This window comes from Oryx dammah, unplaced genomic scaffold (assembly GCF_014754425.2).
Source record: "Oryx dammah isolate SB20612 unplaced genomic scaffold, SCBI_Odam_1.1 HiC_scaffold_6, whole genome shotgun sequence".
Taxonomy (NCBI): domain Eukaryota; kingdom Metazoa; phylum Chordata; class Mammalia; order Artiodactyla; family Bovidae; genus Oryx; species Oryx dammah.
In genome coordinates, this window is record NW_024070190.1 from 15752981 (window position 1) to 15767406 (window position 14426).

Below are 14426 nucleotides of genomic sequence, written 5' to 3' on the forward strand. Positions count from 1 at the left end.
CCGTGTCCTCACTTGGATTCCGGTCACATGGGGGGCCTGTCTTCGTTCCGGGGCTGAAGGTGCCCCTGTGTTTGTTAAATTTTGTCTGTACCCCAACTCTGGTGTGCCTCTTGTCGGTTCAGCCCACAATCTTCCTATAAGGTCGATCAGGCCAGGATGCTAGGGAGTGACAAAGACACTGCTGTGTTGTCCCGGCTACAACAGCTTATAAGACAGGGACTCCCTGCGGCAGAGAGCAGATGCTGTGTCTCTTCACGACAAGTGGGGAAAATGCTGTGATCTGTTCAGTTACCAAAGCATCGCCCCAGCTACGGTGTAGTCTGGAATTCTAGGTCAGCTGAGTTTCACACTATTTATGGATTTTTGCCTGCCAAAGAGACGGTTTGCAACTTGAAACGTGCTCCAGTGTTTGACTTTGGAACTGGTGTTCTAATGCAGCTGATTCAGTTCTCAAGGCTATTAATGCTAGTTAGATTTAGAAATCTGAGGGACAAAAGCAGTCATGAGATATTTTAAAATGCAACCCTATTTGTAAGCCACTAGCTCTGATGCTACGAATTTTGCTTGGTGCCCAGATGGGGAGCACGTTTTTATTGGCCGGCAAGCTCCCAGCTTGCGTGTTAATAATGGGTACACGCTTTGGTATTATGCCAGCCTTATCCTGGCAACTGTTTTTGGATGGACTATTTCCAGTGAAAACAATTGCTTCCCAAGTAGTTTTAAGTGAAGTACCCAATTAGGAACAGAAATTTGCAATGGTTGATAGATTCTCAGCTTTAAGAAATAAACTAATTGTCAATTCCAAGCTGCCTGAGAAGAAGCTACTCCATAATAAGAAACCACAACCAGGAAATGATAAGCCATTACCAAGAGCAGTCTTTAAAAATCAAAGGAAATATGAGACTAAGAAAGCTGCAAAGCAGGAAGTGACTAGAACCAAGACTTGGCACCTCCCCCTGCTTCCCAGAGCACCCCACAGAACACTGTGTCTCCATCAACATCTGGAGATGGTGAGACAGACGAAAAATTCAAGATCCTAAAGGAGACCCCAAAGCAACTGAGCCTTGAAAGAATAAGCAGCAACTGAAATATGACTAGAAAAACAATCAGTTGGAGAAAATTCAAAAAGATATCACCCTTCTCCAGGAGCTGGAAGATTTGGAATTGGTTATGTTAAATATTTAGAGAAGACAAGCTGTTAGCGTAAACCAGGAAACACATCCTGTGTACTAAACCTGGTGGAGCACCCTGAATGTCGCCAGGCCACCACAGACCCACCATGCACTGCTCATCTATAATGCGACCGTTTAGCCAAGCTTCGACATACACGTGAACGTGAGAAGTGTTAGTCACTCAGCCGTGTCTGCATCTGTCTGTGGCATTCTCCAGGCAGGAGTACTGGAGTGGGTAGCCCTTCCTCTCTCCAGGGGATCTTCCCAGCCCAGGGGTGGAACCTGGGTCTCCCACACCGCAGGCAGATTCTTCACTCCCTGAGGCACCAGGGAAGTCCTTAGTTAATAATGTCCACTAAAGCAACTCTCTCTACCTTTCGACACATGCTGAGGAAAAGAGATATCCATTCCTTAGCTAAGCTCAAGACATTGAAAATCAAGTATCATTTTTACTCAGTATAATGTACCATATATGGGGAAAGACATTTTAAATTTAAATAAATGTAACCCATCTGACTGCTTCAAAGTAGTGCAAAACAAGCCAGGTGAACAGAAGCTTGCTTCTCTCACCTGAGAATGCACGTTTTCTCCTAAGCCTGTACTAACACACGAAGTTGATCAGCACAACCTCGGAGTAATTTTGTAGAAACGTGAACTGCGTCATGGTGCAGCTCTTTTGAGAATCCTTAAAGTTTTAATTTTTAAACCAAGACTCAGGCTTTGCTCTATCCAGTGAGGAACCCCAGAAGAGCCTGAATATAAGGGTGTCATTTCCCCGTCACAAAAGGAGTTTCCGCAATTTTTTTAGTGGCCTTGAATGGTCAGAGAGAGAGCTGGACACATAATACTGGCGTGCGGAAGCCCCCATTCATTTATGCATACGTATTTCATGCCTCCCACGTGCTAAGCTTCGTCTAGACATAGTCAAGATATAATAAAAAATGTACCATGTGGAGTCTGACAGGAAGGAGATTAATACGTTAAAGTTTTTTAGCAGGTAAAAGAACTTAAAAGGGCTAAGAAACACACAGACACACACACAAAAGAGAACATGGAGAAAAAAATACAAGTGGCAAGAAGGGCACCCCCAGAGAAACTGCTTTGAGAAACCAGAGGGAGGGAGCCCTGACTGGTGGTGACGCTTGCAAGGGAAGCCCAGGAAGTCGGGTTTCCTCCAGCTCTGAATTCACGGAGATATGGTAACAGAGATGATCTGAGAAGCGGGGCTCTGTGAAGCTTCCCCTGGAGGCAGATGATGGCTGAAGTCTGTGGGGAGGGTACCATCTGCCCACTGAGCCGTAGGTCTTCCCGGGTTTTTCTCCATTTTCAGTTTTTATCTTGAATCCAAATTTGAGTTGCTTGCCCTGTTGCAGGACACAAAATTTCTTTTTGAAACTTTATGCAGCTGATCCTAGGTACCACACATACTGTACCTCAATTCTAGAAACCATGCTTCTTCCCATGTGGGTGGCAGGATGCTATCCTTAAACTTTATAATGTGGAAAGCAGGCTGATGAGGGAGTGTGTTCCTGCTGCCATGCTCTTTATTTCTGCATTGATCTTGACCAGGCAAACAGAGTCTCCATGCCACAGGACACCTTCAGACTGAGGTTATTGGGAAGGAGATGCTTGTTTAGAGCAACAGCTACTTAGAGAGGTAGGAATCTCTCCTAAAGGGAAAAGGCAATTCTCCTAGAAAATTAAAGGCTCTCAAGGCAAAAATTTCTTGCCATTGCCCAGGGAGGGATAACAGAAATAAAAGGCTTCATTTCCTTCCTGCATATCTTAGTAGAAGCCACCCAAGCCAGCCAGGGCACTGGTTTCCCACCACAGAGCCTCTGATGAGGTGAGCCAGGCACCGCCTGGAAAGCAAAGGGCAGCTTCTTCTGAAGGGAAACAGACCTTCCCGTGAGTCCTCAAGAAAGTGCTGGAATTCCTCCTCACACTGCTGTAGCCCTGCGACCCACATCCTTCCCTTAATTCCTTGGCTGAAGAAACGGCAGGAAAAGGCTTCGCTTCCCTCTGCTCCTGGAAAACCATTTGAAGTCTGGTTCCTGTCATCCTTGCAGCCGGGTCCTTTCTCCGGGAGAAGCTGATTGAGTAGGGTGACCAAGAGATTTATTCTCAGGCCTGAAACCAGAGACCAGGGAAGCTCTGGGAAGGCAGAGGAGAACAAGAATCGCGTTGAACTTCAGAAGTTCCTGCTGTGGTTGGTAGGGGGATGGAGGAGGGAAGAGGAGAAAAGGAAAGGGTTTCTGCCCTGCTTTTGCTCCACTCCAGCAGGAACCGGGTTCCGTCCTGCCCGACTCCAGCAGGAACCGGGTTCCATCCTGCCCGACACCTGCCTCACGGGCTCGGGATATTGATGGGAACGCAGTGACCCAGGCAGCATACTTATCACTCACGCTGTCTTAGAATCAACTTCATATGATCCCAGGCCTCCTTGGAATCTGCTCTCTATCCCTTCTGTAATCAGAAGCTGTCATTTTGTTCACATGCAGTTTACTAAGTTATTTCACATTTGTTCACTCAGATCAGTTTATAAGGTGGGGAAAGCGCCATGGGGGGCTCTGGGCTCTAACAGTGAGCAAGAGACAGATGGCTGTGTTCTCAGGGAGCTCCCAGCCTAGTACAGAGACGGGCCCGAAAGAAGGTCTTAAGTCCAGGATGTGGTGATTAACGTGGAGAACACAAAGAGAACCCGAGACGCAATGTGTTAGTAATTCTGTAAGTGCAGATGGTGCAACTCCGAAATTAAACGCCAGAAAGGGAGACAGGAAGCAGTGCAGTAATCCCTGGATACAGGGTCATCTTTGGAGGGATGACAAGGTTTTGAAACTGGCCATTTGTGCATGGAAGAGCTTATACATTGAACAGTTTCACTGCAGGTTCGTGGGATGACGGACCGACAATGGTATCTGTGACCCTGAAATGCCAGGACGTATAGCCCTTTTCTCTGAGTGGTTCCGTTGTTCCATGAAAACCCTACGATTTCCCATGTTGACAGTGGAAGTCTAAGGATGTCTCTAAATTAAGTTAGCAACTAACTTAATTTTCCTTTTCTCACCCAATTTTATTTGCTTGATGTCTTCAAATACAGAACCTCTTTGTTCCCATTTCTTTAGCAAAAGAAATCTCAAGCATTCACTTTGGGTAACATAGGTGGCTATACGGATTGTGGTACCAAGTGCAAAATTAAAATGTGGTTCCCCTCGTTCAAAAGCTGGAAAAAGTGCTGTTAAAAGTTCTTAAATATAAAGCTTTTCCGTTCCTCCATGATCTGACCTCTCCTGAAATCATTTAGAAATATAAATTCAAGTTTGTATTAATTGTCACTAATTATTTTTAAAATAAATACTTATTTAGAATTAATTATTTTTTGGCTGGCCACTATTCCCTATATTCCAAGTCTTCTTCAAATTTAACTATCAATATTTTTGCTTTATTTTGCTGGAATAGATTTTCCAAATTTTCTGGTAAGGCTTCTCACTGGTAAACTTCCAGAGTGCTTAAAAGGCTTTAAGAATCTATTTTTCCCTAGTACTTGTTTGTTTTTATATTGCTTGGGACAGAACTCCAGGTGAAAAATCACATGGCAAGAATTTTGAAGGTATTGCTCTATTGCTTTCAGAAATCCTCTCTTGCTTTTAAGAGCTACAGTTCCAATCTGTTCTTATTCCTTTATAAAGAAATTACATTCTCTTTTGCTTTGCTTTGTTAGCCTTTAGGAAACTTTTTTCCTGCGATATCACCACACTGTGTACACGTGATTTGTGCGTTACATTTGACCTATCTAACACTCAGTGGGCTATTTAGATTCAAGGACTCGTGTCTTCGTTTCTGAAAATTTTGTCCTCTTATTTATTCCTCCCTTCACTTCTCTGCTTTCCCCCCACCCCTTACAAATTGAATTAGGCAGAATTTGGAATAATATGATAAGTCTCTCTGTTTCACTATGCTCCTTTAATATGTTTCATTTCCTTGTCTTTGGGGCTATATTTTGGAAGAATTCTTTGTTAACCTCTTCCAGCTTACAAATTCAATTTTCAGCTACATTAATTCTGTTCTTTAACTCACTTTTTTATTTCATTGACTTTATTTTCTTTTCTCCATATCTCTGAGTTTTGAAATAACTTATTTAGAAAATACTCTCATCCATGTTTACATTATTATATCATTTACTAACATTAATTATATTCTAAAGAATGTTTTGGTGTTTTTAAAGTTTATTTCCTGGGCAATATCTTTTTCATGTTATTTTTAATTTCAATGTGCTTTCAAAGTAATTTTACATATCCTTCTAAAGATGCTGAGTTTCTCCCAGTGTTTTTAGGTTCTTTACATTTGTTTCCTTGACTGTGAGATAGATGGATACATATCACTGCTGAGTTAGGTTTGCCAGATATATAGATATAGATACATGCTGGATTTAGAAAAGGCAGAGGAATCAGAGATCAAATTTGCTGACATTCATTGGATCATCAAAAAAGTTCCAGCAAAACATCTACTGCTTTATTGATTATCCAAAGCCTTTGACTGTGTGGATCTCAACAAACTGGAAAATTCTTAAAGAGATGGGAATACCAGACTACCATACCTGCCTCCTGAGAAATCTGTATGCAGGTCAAGAAGCAACAGTTAGAACTGGACATGGAACAACAGACTGGTTCCAAATAGGGAAAGGAGTATGTCAAGGCTGTATATTGTCACCCTGCTTATTTAACTTATATGCAAAGTATATCATGAGAAACGCTGGACTGGAAGAAGCACAAGCTGGAATCAAGATTTCTGGGAGAAATATCAATAACCTCAGATAGGCAGATGACACCACCCTTATGGCAGAAAGCGAAGAAGAACTAAAGAGCCTCTTGATGAAAGTGAAAGAGGAGATCGAAAAAGTTGGCTTAAAACTCAACATTCAGAAAACTAAGATCATGGTATCTGCTCCCATCACTTCATGGCAAATAGATGGAGAAACAATGAAAGCAGTGAGAGACTTATTTATTTTCTTGGGCTCCAAAATCACTGCAGATGGTGACTGCAGCCTTGAAATTAAAAGATGCTTGCTCCTTGGAAAAAAGGATCCCTGATCAACCTAGACAGCATATTAAAGGATCCCTGATCAACCTAGACAGCATATTAAAAAGCAGAGACATTACTTTACTGACAAAGGTCTGTCTAGTCAAGGCTATGGTTTTTCCAGTGGTCATGTATGGATGTGAGAGTTGGACTGTGAAGAAGGCTGAGTACAGAAGAACTGATGTTTTTGAACTGTGATGTGGGAGAAGACTCTTGAGAGCCCCTTAGACTGCAAAGAGATCCAACCAGTCCATCCTAAAGGAAATGAGTCCTGAATATTCATTGGAAGGACTGATGCTCACGCTGAAACTCCAGTATTTTGGTCGCCTGATGCAAAAAACTGACTCAAAGAAAAGACCCTGATGCTGGGGAAGATTGAAGGTGGGAGGATAAGGGGACGACAGAGGATGAGATGGTCGGATGGCATCACTGACTCGACGGACGTGAGTCTGAGGAGGCTCCGGGAGTTGATGATGGACAGAGAAGCCTGGCCTGCTGCAGTCCATGGGATCTCAAAGAGTCGGACACAACTGGGTGACTGAACTGAACTGAACTGAACTAAACATATAGATATAGATAGATACATATTGAAAGAGCAGCATAGGTCTTCCCAGGAAGACAATCTATTCTAGTATTTAATATTTCATGTATTTTGGGTGATCGACTAACCAGCAATGCCAATTACTAACTATCTGACTTTGAGTAAATTATTTGTCTTCTCTGATACTCAACTTTCTAATCAGAAAAATGGGTACAGCATAAAAATAAGATTAGGATTAAGTATAACCTTGCAAATCTATACACTCGTGCCTGGCAATAGTAACCAACAACACAAATGTTAACTGGAGTTTCAGTTGGTTCAAGTCAGAACCCAGGAGTGGGAGACGTTGACACCCAAAGAACTGAGTCACTTACGGTCGAACTGGTAACGCGATGATGGATGAAATATTTTGATAAATAGGAGATGTCCAAGTGCCTTGCTCACTGTCCCCTAGTTGAAACCTGCCACTCCACCTCCATCTCGTACCCTGAAGTGCCGGGTGAGAGAAGCCCTGAGGAGCACCACGCAGCCCCAGGCCTGGCAGGAGGAGAGTCTACAACCACTGGGCGTCACAGCCCTCTGCTGAGGAGAGGAGCCCGGGGCGTGCTCTGGGATTTGCGTCCTGCTGGCCCGTCGGCTCGGTGTTTCTGTCTTGACTCCACTGGCCGCTTCGGAGGACAGCAGGGCATCTTCTTTCCTCCCAAGAAATCAGCAAGGCAGACTGCAGCCAAAGTCAGCAGCTGCTGGTGTGCTTAACTGGGAAAATAGCTCCCAGAGCTGCCAAGGCGATATGATAGAAGGGGGTCGAAGAAGCTTGAGCTTCTCTTCCCAAGACATAAAGTAAGTTTCAGTACCAAAAAAAATCACATCGCTGACTTCCACACAGGAGACCCCCAGGTGTTTTGCAGAGACACTGTCCAACTATTTGTGGTGGGCTGCACTGGCCCATAAATAAATCTCCAGTTGTTTCTGCTTGCCTGTTTTTTCTACATTGCCCAACATCTCCTTGAAATGCAATCCCCAGGACATCCTGATAGCAGGAGAAACCCTGCACCCAGCCATGAGTACATCATTTTCTAGACTAGCCATCATTTCTGCCTGCCCCCCAGCTCTAAAATCAACGTGAGTACAGACTTGTGCCAATCTGTGGACACTGGGTTTGTCCAAGCCTGGAGAAGGGGACTCAGTGTCGAGGAGATGGGCTGGTGAGCTCGGATGTTCATCAATACTACCTGATAGCAGCCAGCTCCTCAGTTACAATCCCGGCAAAGGAAAAACTGAACCGGGGCAGGGGAAGTCATTCCCACGCCCATCCTCAGAGTCCAGGCCTGCCCTCTTCCCTCCACCTCACCCTGGAGGATTTAGTGAAGCTAAATTGCAGCCCCCCGCCAAACCGCCACCACCACCACCCCGCTGCCTGGACATCCCTCTTCAGCCAAAGGGCCAAGAGGCAGGATGACTGCAGGGTGGGAGCAGACTTACATCTCTCCAAGTGTTGGAAGGAGCAAATAAGTCCAGCTGAGAGCTCTTCTTCTGAAGTGCTTCCAGCCCAGCCCGTCTGGAGAGAGCAGGTCTGCGAACAGGAGTGAACAAGGGTCAGAAAGGAAGGGGTAGCCTCTGGAGCTAATGCCAAGGCTGGAACCTTGCACCTCCAGACCAGCTTTTACTGGAGTTTAGTCTGGCATTGGGTCAAGAATAAGACCCTAAATTGGAGCTGAGGACTGAGCATCCCGGCTGAGCCACACAGCAAATCAGGCCCGCTGACATATCACTGCCCTGGGTGGATTCTCCTCTCCTGAGGCCAGCTTGTTCCCAGTGCCATGGGACTGTCCCTCCTACTATGATCTCAACCCCATTCCCAGAATTAGGCCTTATCCAGGTCTCTCTGAGCTTGCCAGTTGGCCCTAGTGATAAAGAACTCGCCCGCCAATGCAGGAGACTTAAAGAGACACGGGTTCGAACCCTGGGTCGGGAAGATCCCCTGGAGGAAGGCATGGCAACCCACTCCAGTATTCTTGCCTGGAAAATTCCACGGGCAGAGGAAACTGATGGTTCCATAGGGTTGGCAGGAGTTAGACACAACTGAACGAACTTAGCGCGCACACGGGTCTCTCTCCTCTTGGGGAAGGGCTTTTCCTGACAAGGCTTTGTATGGTGCCAGTGATTACTTCAGGATCGCAGCTATCAAATTTCTCTTTGATCCTTCCATTCAGGTATCCCCTGCCTCCCACACCGGGACAGTTTTGACAGCTTCCCAGACTGGACATGGGTTTCCACTTGCTCTCAAGAGGCATGGAGCAGAGGAAAGTGCTTTCACTAATACCCCTGCCACTGCCTCACCGTCTCAAGCCAGCAATGTCCTCTAAGCCTGCATAAGTCACCCGTGAGCCTCACCTCCAATACTATCTCCTCCAGGAATCCTTTCTCGCTCCCTCCCCACTTGCTTTAGGTGTCTGCCCTCCCACCCTGCATGCTCCCTTCCCTCCGTCTTATGCTAATTGACTTCCGCTGTGATCTTGTCTGTGTTCAACCCTGGACCACGAGCCCTCAGATGTCAGGGACCGTGTCTACCCTGCCCTTTTTAATGCGATGTTCCCTCGCTCCTAGCTGGCACAGCAGAGGGCAAGTAGACAGTATATCCCAATGGATATATTCCATCTCTCTGGAGTTGAACTTGCCAAAGATGTAGTTAAGACTATACAAGATTAAAGGAGGCTAAACCCAATGTCTGAGTCTGGTTTGTATTCTGGACCAGAAAAGGGGCATTTGTGAGACAATTGGTGAGGCTGGCATGAGGTCTATAGAGCAGATGAGTACCACATCAAGGTAATTTCATGATTTTGATCTTTGTACTCATGTCATATTAGATATAGAGCTTTCCAGGTGGCTCAGTGGTAAAGAATCCACTTGCCAATGTAGGGGACGTAGGTTCAATCCCTGGGTTGGAAAGATGAAAGATCCCTTGGAAAAGAAAATGGCAACCGACTCCAGTATTCTTGCCTAGGGAAGCTCATGAATAGAGGAGCCTGGCAGGCTGCAATCAGAGGGGTTGCAAAGAGTCAGACACGATTGAGCGACCAAACAACATATTAGACATAACATCGGGGTTGAGCAAAAAATACAGGAATTCTTGGTACAATTTTTGCACACTTTTATAATATAGAATGATATTACACTATATAAATGTTAGATGCTCAGTCATGTCTGACTCTTTGCAACCCCACGAACTGCAGCTTGCCAGGCTCATCTGTTCATGGGATTCTCCAGGCAAGAGCACTGGAGTGGGTGGCCATGCCCTCCTCCAGGGGCTCTTCCTGACCCAGAGATCAAATCCAGGCCTCCCACATTACAGGCAGCTTCTTACCACATTAATATATGTAAAACTACATTAAAATGTAAATTTACAAATGTAAGCAAAGAAAAAGTACAGATTAATTAGAAGGAATGAGATCCAACCTCAGGATTCCCTCTGAACTCGATTTTCTTGGTAAATTCAACATCAGTTTTTCTTTACTTCTGCTCTTCCCTTTCCTATAAGAAATAGACACTGCATGTTTCAGGCGGGGGAGAAGACCTTATTTCTGAGTGTCTGCCTGAAAAGACTGTAAGGTGTATGAGGCAGTGGTGTGTTGGTCCCCAAAGCCCTGCTCAGGGACATCAAACCAGTACACCAGTTTCCAGATGCGTTTCTTCTCAGTGGGCAGACAAGGGCAGTTCCAACCCACCGCCCTGCGCATCTGTCAGCTGGATGGGGGCAGGGCAGATGATGCCACTGGACTTGAGCAGACCCTGGAGCTGCTTCCTGCAGACCAGCCCAAGTTTTAACCTGCTGAGAAGGACGACGCCTGAGATGTTCATGGGAACGGGCTTCACAAACAGGGACGTTCATGGGAACGGGCTTCACAAACAGGGACAAACACCAGGAAAGAGAAAACCCCACACAGCATTCTATAGCCCAGCCCCCGACTCAGCGCCCCAACCCCTGCTTTTCATCCTCAGGCCAACCCAACATGGGTCACCCTCACCCTTGTCTTCAGGGCATGGATGGGACTGTCTGAGTCAGGACTGGAGCCTCCCTTCAGATGTTAGGAATGCAGGAGGGGCTGCAGGTGAAACTCCAGGCCTGGTTCATCAGCCTGAGACTTAAAGCTGAACAAACATCCCCTGCCGGCCAAGGCCAGGCCCAGCACCCTCCGCGAGCTCAGCATGGTTTTCCGCCCTCCTTCCCTGCCTCGGAGCCATTCGTGAGGCTCCATAGCCTCTCGCTCCTAAACTGCAGACACTCGTGCTCAGAGGCAGGAGAGCCAGCGGGTACCCACCTGACTCCTGGAGAAATGGAGCCAGCCTCGGCTCAGGTACCCGGGGTGACATGGTGACTGCTTTCCCACAAGGCTCTTCCTGGGGCTGCTAAAGCAGAGTGAAATGAAACCTGTCCCCTGACACTTCTACCACAGATCAAAGTTCTACCCTATAGTGACTGCTCAGAACCCGTTTGTTTTCTCTACCGCATTGTAGCTTTTTAAACATCTGGAGACAAGCATCATTTTTCTCCCAAGTCTTTTATTTTTTTCAGACTAGACAGCCCTATTGGATTCCACAGTGTTTCCACACATCTCTATACAGCACAGTTTCTAGATTCCCCGAGATGTTAACCTATCTCCTGCATTTATTTTCAAGGTTCTTCCTCTAATGCAAAGGACAGTTAGAATACCAAGTTCCAGACCAAGTAGCCAGCACAGAGGACAGAACTCTCTGTTCCTCTGACGCACACTCCGTTCCTCCATGGACACACAAGTGTTCCTTCTCAGAGACGCGTGGTGACGCTGGCTCCCGCTGAAGCCATATGACACCTAAACTCCAAAACATCCACCATCTGATAGTTGCCCAACTAACTTCCGAATGAAAGATGTTTTATGTTAGCACCGTGCATCTGTCTCTGTAGTTAACACAAATTTAGCTGCTACTCCTGGGCCTCCTGAAGGCACTGGAAGACCTTCCTAAAGAAATGTGTCACGGTGGGTCCAGGTATGTTGCCTGAGAGGGGAGAACACATCAGAAGGCAAAGCACCAACATTACCCAGCTCTCCAGATGAGGCCTCACTTATTCCTAGTGAAACAGAGCAAAGAAGGCCCTAAAGCACTGAGATGTGGAGATGAAGCCATAGGAAGCCAGTGGGCTCCAGAGGGGATGCAAGGGTATGTGAGGGACTCTGAAGGCAAGGGGCAGCCCCGGATGTATGAGCGCTTGGAAGCCAAACGGGAACCGGCAGGTCCGTGGGCCTGGACAAGGGCCTGGGTGACACAGACCTCTTTCTCCACCTCCATCCACAGTAGCTAAGACAAAGGCTTCAGGCTGGCTTAGCTACTTCTAGAAGAAAGATTGTTAAAGAGGTTGAATGTACACCTCACAAAGGATCTGATTTACTGCTCCTGAAAAAAAGGGCCGAACCTTTTTCATCTTGATAATATCCAGACTCCCAGAGGGGCATCCATTCGTTTCAACGAAAGACAATAATATCTCTGCTGTGCCACAGTCTGCAGGAGGCAACGCCACTCAGGAAGGCAGCACCAGGAAAACACTTCCCGCAAAGACAAAGGACACATTAAATTGATCCCTAACAAACACATTTCAACTGCAGTGAGCTGTCAGAAAGAAAGGCAATGTGCTGGCTTTTCTCTCAGCACGTAAAGGAAGTCCTTAAAGTGGAGCACTGGGATTTTACCAGCCAAAGCATCAGCAGCAAAAAAGACAAGGCAACCTTGACCTCCTGCAAGCTCCCACAGATTTTCAAAGTGTCCGTGCACACGGGTGGGGTCAGCTGTGGCCAAGCGGTTCCATCGATAAGCCATCCATGGATCAGACGGTTGCTAGTGTAAGGTCACTCACTGTAGGCGCTCTCGGTGGTAATGACCCCTAGGTGGTCTTGCGCACACCCTGTGGGCCCAGGAGCTGTGGAGGCTCCCTCTTCATCTTGGGTTGACCCAAAGGCATGGTATTTGGCAGATATTTTACCCCATTTCTGGTCTGAAGTTGCGGCAATTTGTTGTTTCATTAAAGTTGCTCATTTTCTCCACTTTCCCTTCTTAGATTTTGTTGTTATTTCAGTAGTATTCAAAGCATCTCTAAAGCACAAACCTCAGTGTCTAGACGTTACTATTTAATTAACAGGAAAATTCACAGCATACTTAATATTAAATGAATGTATACTAATTAAAAATAAATGGCCTTAATGAAAGGTAGAGCTTCCAAACCATTCTGAGAGTAAAACACAAACAAAACAAAAATAGTCAAAATTCAAGTAATGTTGCAAAATTTGCGAAGAGAGTAAAACAGCAATAATAGCTGAGGGAGAATTTACTCTAGGCCAAGTGCTATTCTAAACACTTTATGCTAATATTAATATTAGTATATTAAATAGCATTAATATTAGATCATTTGGATTTTCACAGTTCCTTGAGTTATAAATTTTGAAGCAGATGAACCTTAGACTCAGGGAAAGTAAGTGGCTTTCTCGTGGGGTTCCTCTAGCAGCTTTAGGGGGTGGAATTTGAGCCCAGGGCCCATACCCTTAGCTACTATGCCTTACTGCTTTTCCCTGGACACAGTCTGTTAAACACAAGCTGTAAAATTAGACTGCAGAAATAAGACCAAAGGCGTCACTGGCTACAGTGACTACTGCTGGGCAGATCTCCCTCAGCTCAGGTCAGCAAGAGCCACCCCCCTGACACAGCTATCATCTGGTTCTATAAGGAGAACACTCCTCCTTATCTGCACCTTCTGGAAGAAGCGTCTGTGCTCAGGGCTGAGTTAAAGGGGAACATCTGGCCTCCTTCCCCGAGAGACGGAAGGAATATATGCGTGGATAAGGATCCAGGCCTGCATCTCAGAAGACAGGTCCTCAGAACAGAGAGAAAACTGGCCAGACTCTGACCGTTAAGGAGCAGAAGGGAGAGGGAAAGGGGCACAGAAAGTCCTTCTCTAGCGGAGTACGGAAAGTGGGGTTTTTAATATGTGAATTTTTTAAAAAATTGGCTCAATTGACCTACCTCCTCCCAAAGGCAGAGAAAACATAAATAAGAATGTGGACTGTTTTAACTGCTGTGTAGCAAATTGAAAGTTTTATAACTCGCAGAATGTCAGAGGCAAAAAGGTAAAGGCCTTCGGGTGCGCCCCTTCCTTTGATGCCTGAAACCTGAGTGGGGGAAGCCTCATCCATGGCGAGGCCACAGAGGTGAGCAGCAGGCAGGAGCCCAGTGCCCAGAGCAGAGCCAGGGCCCTGCTGGGAAGGAAGAAACCTCCAGGCTTCGTGAGGATCGTGAGAAACCAGAACATCAGCCTTGCTGCCCCCAGATCTCTGACTGGCGCCACTCGTGCGGAAATATTAAGAAGGAGCAGAAGTGAAAACGGTAGGCTTGGGAGCCACGGACAAAGGAAGGCCGTGTGGCCAGAGCAGCGAGACGGGCTCCCAGAGCGCGTTCATGTCTATCACGTGCTCATATTTCCATTCACAGAGTCCATCTTTCACAGTTTCGATGAGCCAAGCTCCTGCCTTCGCTGCGTCTTCAGCCCAGACCAGCTCCGCGTTCACACGGAGCCCGCGCCTCCCGCCCCCCCCGCGGTTGCACGTCGCTCC

At 46.3% G+C, this 14426-nt stretch overlaps 1 pseudogene; it reads left to right on the forward strand.

Annotated features, from left to right (window-relative positions):
* The first annotated feature begins 239 nt into the window (after nucleotides 1-239).
* On the forward strand, nucleotides 240-1185 carry LOC120865119 (annotated as a pseudogene).
* Nucleotides 1186-14426: the final 13241 nt, after the last annotated feature.